Consider the following 7,160-nt stretch of genomic DNA (forward strand, 5'->3'; position numbering starts at 1 on the left):
GCAATTCCGAACTGTGAGGCGAATTTGCTTCAAACAAACTTTGTAGGAAAAAGCTTTTGATAAAAAACTTGTATATAAGATATCTTTTTGATTTGAACAATTTTCCGTTCAATTTTGAACAGTTCAAATCCCTTAACATTAGCGCCTACGGGGAAACTGAAAGTCAATGTAGATTCCGTACTTGAAGGCGGATTTACTTCAAACAAACTTTGTTGGAAATAGCTCTTGACGACCAACTCCCGACTCCGACTCCGAGAATTTAGGGGGACCTGACACTGACTCTGACTCCTGTTCCCGACAATTAATCGGACTCCGACTCCCCGACATCGACTCTGACTTCGTAGCTTTGGCAAACATTTATACACGGAGGACAAATGACTGACTCCGACTCTTGGATATTTGACTCCGACTCTTTTATCCCAAAATGAGATTGACTCCGACTCCGCTGCTGTGGTTTTAACTGTGAAATAATTATTGTTGATATGATTTGTTTTTATTTTCACGCTAAAGTTTTAATTTAGGTATTTAGTTTTCGGTGAATAAACTCAAAAAATATGCGCAGACGATTTTTTTTTTTTTGACAATGAAAATTATTTCTTTAAGTTGACATTTTATTGTTTTTTTTTATTTTGGTAAGTGCATTAATTCGTTTAAAAAATTATTTTCGGCAACAGGGGAAAAAGAAACGATTTTTTTTATATGATGTATTTATTTTAATGAACTTATTATTATTTTTTCGTTTTGAAAGCTGTTAAAAAAATTTTTTTAATGGAAAGAAGTGTATTAGCTGTTTTGTTTAAAAGGTGCTGCTATTTTATTTGTTCGTTTTTTTGAAGAAAAGTAAGGAATATTTTATTCCTAGAAATCAGCTTAAAATATTAAAAAAAATATGTTTGAAAAAATTTGCGATTTTAGCTATTTTTGAGAATATTGATCAGGTACTAGAAAGTAGTATGGGTATACGGGAAAGTAGGCTCGTCTAGTTCTAGACGGAACTTCTTGTTTGGTATTCATTTAATGCCGGCATGATGGTCGTTGCTCAGGATCGCTCAAGCCGGTAGACTTTCAAGATGCATAGAATTGTCAACCTCCATGTTTTATAAATATCCGGCATATAAGACACTACTTGAGTGTTCATTTGGCTTAAAGTTTTACGGAAAAAATAGGGTTACGGAGTCGAAGTCTGATTTAGACTGATTTTGGGGTAAAGGAGTAGAAGTCGGAAGTCGAAGGCTTAAACTTCTAAGAGTCGAAGTTGGACCTTTTCCCTCTAAGTCTGTAACACTGCCAGTGCCTGTGAAGTTGGAGTCTGATTGATTTTGCAGTAAAGGAGTCGGAGTTGACGATTCTAAAAACCCGGAGTCGGAGGTGGTCATTTTCCCTCCTACTCAGAAGCCCTGGGCAAAACTACATTCCTAGTGTAGTTTCGCATCAACAGAGCCAGAGATAGTGGTAAGAATTTTTCCTTCATTAAGTGAAAATGCTCCTTGACAATGTTTATAGGAGTGAAATTCACTGTGGGCGAAAGAAATATACAAATACAGCGAAATACATAATGGTGATCGATTGTATGAAAAATACCTGTCAAAAAGGAAAATGACAAGGAAGCATTATTTTGATTTTTAATGTTCAAAATTTTGTATTTAATGAAAAGAGTCAAAAATGCAGCATTTTAAAAACTCTAAATTCTTTCCCCCCTATTTTTCACGGTGCAAACTTTCCCTCCTTTTTTTATTTTTTAAATAGCTGTACCCGACGCACGTTGCTACGCCAGCAAAAAAATACATCAATATACTGATTTTCATGACAATCGGTTGAACGGGGCAGAAGTTACTGCTCTGCAGTGCCATCTGGTGGCGAGTGACTTCAATGAGCATATTGTGCACCTTCTCCGTGGAAAAATACATATATATAGCAATTTTCATAATAATCGGTCCAGGTATCAAGTGAAGCCGTGACTATACTCAAATTTTGTACTCACGCAGTTTGCAAGATCAATCAATCGCTAAAAATATCAAATAGAAAAAGTTTTAAATCCCCCCGTTGCATGAAAAGCCATAAAACAATAAAGAAAGAATTTATTTGTTCAAACTCAAGAAAAATGGCAACAGCTAACTTCTTATCAATGAGATCTTTCACGCGAATTAATTTCTGCAGCCGATAATTTTATTCGTATTTATCCAATGGATTGTGACTTAAATTGGAATAAAAAAGGAACTATCGATCGGATTTTTTTCGAGTTGGTCTATAAACATTCCCAGTACCAAAAATAACAAACGGTGAAAGTTTTAGCCAAATCTGCCGGGTAGTTTTTGAGGTCATGGATGACATACAGACAAACATTCATTTATATATATATAGATTACAATGCGCGAAAGCAAGCTTGACTAGTTTTTGAGGAGTATTTCATATTTTCAATGGTTGAAATACTCTTGTAATGGCGATACAAATATCTCTGGGGAAAGGCCATTCCATTAGGTGGAAAAAATAGGCTTCAAAATTCTAAAGACTATCTGTCAATAATGGTTTTAATATGATGCATGGTACCAGTCCCGGGGACTGCCCCAGGTCTGAAAATTGCATTGTCATTAGAAGTGAACAACAAGCTACTTACCCTATGAAAATCAGATCTTATTGAACACTGTATGAAATTATATGATCCACGTAGATACATTGCGTAACACTTGACAGGGATCCCAAGATTAAAAACTGAGATCTCCATAATTGCGTAATGGGGCTTTCCGCGATTGCCTACTGCGCAGATGCATGAGAGCGCCTGAGTTCATATGGCTATAGACAGTCGTGAAGGCATGACTGGAAAAAACCTCTTGACCGAATAGCGGAATAACTTTATGGCATATCTCTTGACTGCTATTCATGAAAAAAGGCAAATTAGCTGCCCATCATGTATATTGTGTCAGTGAGTAGAAAAATAAATTAGCAGTTGTGTGTTGTGAACATGGACTCTTCAATTCGCTCCCTCGCCAAAAGTTGATTTATGGAAAATGTGAAAAAGAAGAAGTGGCGAAGATACCTTTTCAACAAACATTTCCTTGATTATACTGTCGTGCACTGCAGGTTGCATCTTGTGTATAGAATATTTTAGAGTTATACGTAGTAGCAGCAGCAGTAGCGTAACTAGGGATTGGCAACAGTGGCTCTCGCCAGAGGCACAGCAGCTAGGGGGCGGCATTTTGACTGATTTAAAATAAGAATAGTAATTAATTTTTTGTTTAAAATGATCATATGAGCAGAGAAACGCTTTTATAAAAAAAAAAAATAAAAATAGAAAAAAGTCTCCCAAGAAAAAGAGGGGAAAATAAAACAATCCTTAATGCCGATAAGAAAAAAGGGGGGGGGGGCTAGTTTTACCTGTGGTGTGAAATTCTATTCTGATTCATTGAGTTAGCCAAAGACGAATACACACAATTTGCACACCAGGGAGCGGTGGTAGAGAGCGTTTTGTACATTTATTTCGGAGAGGGGGCGATATTGTGTCGGGTATCGTTTGAAGTGCATAGTTTTTCTTTGGCCAAGTATTTAACTTCATTATAATCCATATATATATATATAAATGAATGTTTGTCTGTATGTCATCCATGAACTCAAAAACTACCCGGCAGATTTGGCTGAAACTTTCACCGTTTGTTATTTTTGGTACTGTGAATGTTTATAGACCAGTTCGAAAAAAATCCGATCGATAGTTCCTTTTTTATTCCAATTTAAGTCGCAATCCATTGGATAAATACGAATAAAATTATCGGCTGCAGAAATTAATTCGCGTGAAAGATCTCATTGATTAGAAGTTAGCTGTTGCCATTTTTCTTGAGTTTGAACAAATAAATTCTTTCTTTATTGTTTTATGGCTTTTCATGCAACGGGGGGATTTAAAACTTTTTCTATTTGATATTTTTAGCGATTGATTGATCTTGCAAACTGCGTGAGTACAAAATTTGAGTATAGTCACGGCTTCACTTGATACCTGGACCGATTATTATGAAAATTGCTATATATATATATATATATATATATATATATATATATATATGTATTTTTCCACGGAGAAGGTGCATAATATGCTCATTGAAGCCACTCGCCACCAAGTGGCACTGCAGAGTAGCAACTTCTGCCCCGTTCAACCGATTGTCATGAAAATCAGTATATTGATGTATTTTTTTGTTGGCGTAGCAACGCGCGTCGGGTACAGCTAGTAAAAAATAAAAGGTCTTAGTTGAACAAAATATTGGGAGGCCTTAATTAGCAAATATATGTAGTACTTTTATTTTGCTTGTATGTAAACGGTCGTGTTTTTAAGTCAATTTCAGATTAGCTATGCTTTTTGTGTTTTCCTTTGCGTTCCTAATTATAATATCATTTTTTAAATGCTTTGATTTTTATTTAAAAAAAATTAAGGTTTCTTTCTTTCTTTTAGTAAGTGTGTAAATTATTTTTATTGTAAATTTAAAGTTTATTAAAAGTTTAAGCTGTTTAAAAAATAGTAATAAATACATTGTTATAAACGGAACTGAATTTTTTTGTGCATTTTTTTTATTTATTAACTAATTGAATATATTATTGGCTTTATTGAATTTATGTGAAATGGTGGGGGAGAACTAAAATTTTTGGGAACTGGAGAATTCTGAATATACCGATAGAAATCCCAATTTTGCCGAATGATAAAATTCGATTATGCACACATATACATATCTAACATCTACTGCGAAGGAAAATCATTGAAAATAATTTAAAAATAGAAAATAAAAATATTAAAGTCCAATATTGTCTCCTAATTTGCCAAATCAATTAGTTAAATGTTCCCCCCCCCCCAAAAAAAAAAATTTTTTTGAAAGGTCATAGTGACCTCCGGTGACTTCCCATTGGGACAACGCTGGGGGGGGGAGGCAAAATTTCTGAAGTTTGCCAGGGGCGCCAGACCCCATAGTTACGCTACTGAGCTCCAGCAACACCCCCTTTGAGTGCCATTTGGTTTCCTATGGCACCCCAATGACACTCTTAAAGGTGCGAGTTGGTTTCGTATGGTGCCCTACTTCAAATCTACACTGGTGTGCAAAAATTAAGGACGAATTTTGAAAGGTTTCGGTTGGGTTTGTTTGGTTCAGCTGATATGCTAATTTTTCGAAAAAATTAGCATATCAGCTGAGCGAAGAGGCAGAGCGGACAGAAAGACCAATTTAGGAGATTAAGTAAGGTGATGTACGGTAGCACATGTGCAGATATGCAGGCAGACGTAATGGGGGAGTGTCTGAGTAGTATAAAGCATGTTGTCGGAGTAAGATCAGTATTTCTGGCAAAGAGATTGCACGCCGTATAGCAGTTAAAATCACACCGAGTTGCTGCCTCAGCGAGAAATGACCTAATAATCAATCTGTTAGAGGACATCTGGATGCTTTTACCCGAGGTCGAATCATTGGGAAGTTGGAGAAAGGCCGCAGTGTGACAAGTGTGGCTGCAGAGTTCGGAATTGCTCACAGCATCGTTTCACGACTTTGGAGACAATTTCAAACTACAGGAACAGCTATCCAGGGGTTCAGTAGTGGTCGTCCACGAGGAACCACACCCGCAGATGACCGGTATATTGTCTTACAGGCCAGAAGAAACAGGTGGCAGACAGCGGGAGAAATCGCTAGACACACGACACAGGCGACTGGACGACCGATATCGCGTTTTACCGTGGCCAGAAGACTGCACGGTGGTGGTCCGTTTGCACGACGCCCTATACGGTGTGTACCTCTAACGCCTGCCCATCGGAGAAAGCGTTCTCTGTGGTGCCGGGAACACCGGAATTGGAGAGACAATGAATGGGGACGAGTACTCTTTACAGATGAGAGCAGATTCAGTCTGAGTAGCGATTCTCATCGCATACTCATCTGGAGAGAGCGGGGAAGCCGCAATCATCCCTCGAATATCATTGAAAGGGACAGGTATGGAGGTCGCGGTGTTCTCGTTTGGGGAGGCATCATGCTTGGTAGTCGTACAGACCTTCACATCTTCGACGCAGGTTCAGTGAACGGGACCCGTTATTGTAGCGAGATTCTTCTTCCATATGTGCGTCTTTTTAGAGGCGCTATGGGTCCGCAGTTCCTTTTCATGGACGACAATGCACCATGTCATCGCACAGTAGCTGCCAAACAGCTCTTAGAGAGTGAGGATATTGAACGTATGGATCTCAATCCCATCGAGCATGTATGGGATTCTCTAGGCAGACGCTTGGCAGCTCGTACGATGCACCAGTAACGATTCGGGAGCTTCGATTGGCGCTGCAAGATGAATGGGCAGCAATGCCTAAACAACTCATTGACACCCTCATTCTCAGCATGGGCAGATGGGCAGACGCTGTGAAACCTGCGTAGCATTCGGGGGAGATCATATCCCCTACTAAAGACCGGATGTTTCTTGCTGGACACCCATCACAGGGATGTTTCGGCCTTCAGTCGCATTGCGCTCCATGCTACTTTTTCAATAAAGCTTCTTTTTATCCCTCTGATTTCTCTTTTAGTAAGTGTTGCTTACATTACACATGTCCTTACGTATTGGGGATCTTACGGTATTAAATGTGTTGATTTGGAAAGCTTTTGTACAAAGTTATTTTGAAAAAACCGTCTCGTCCTTAATTTTTGCACACAGTGTAAGAGTGGGTACTTTTCTCCCTTTGGTACCCTCAAGGTTGCCATAGGTGGCAAAATGGCACCCTTAAAGAGGTGTCGCTGGTTCTACAACGTTTCATCCTAAACGGTGTACTATGCAACTCGCAGTTAAACAGTGTGAAAAGATAATAGACAGTATATGCAGAAATGAGCTTTTGTGATATTTAAAGAAACGCGTTTTGGATTCCAACAGTACTGAAATGTTGGAATTTGACGTTTTTTTCGTCCTTTATTTTCAGCAGAAACTAAACAAGCAAGCTTGTATAAGGGTAATTCTCCAGAAAACGTAACTTTTGAGAGCAAATATTTTTTAATTTCGAAGCCTTTTGCTTTCTTTTTTTTTTTTTTCATTCTTACATGAAAGTATTACCTACTAGAAGAAACCATAAACAATGGCCCAGCTAAGTTCTAATTATTTTACTCACAAATAAAAAAATGCCTTGTTCACGGAAATAAAAAAAAAAAAGAAAAACCGTTTATTGTTTAAAAATTGAG

This window comes from Uloborus diversus, chromosome 6 (genome assembly GCF_026930045.1).
Source record: "Uloborus diversus isolate 005 chromosome 6, Udiv.v.3.1, whole genome shotgun sequence".
Classification (NCBI taxonomy): Eukaryota; Metazoa; Arthropoda; class Arachnida; order Araneae; family Uloboridae; genus Uloborus; species Uloborus diversus.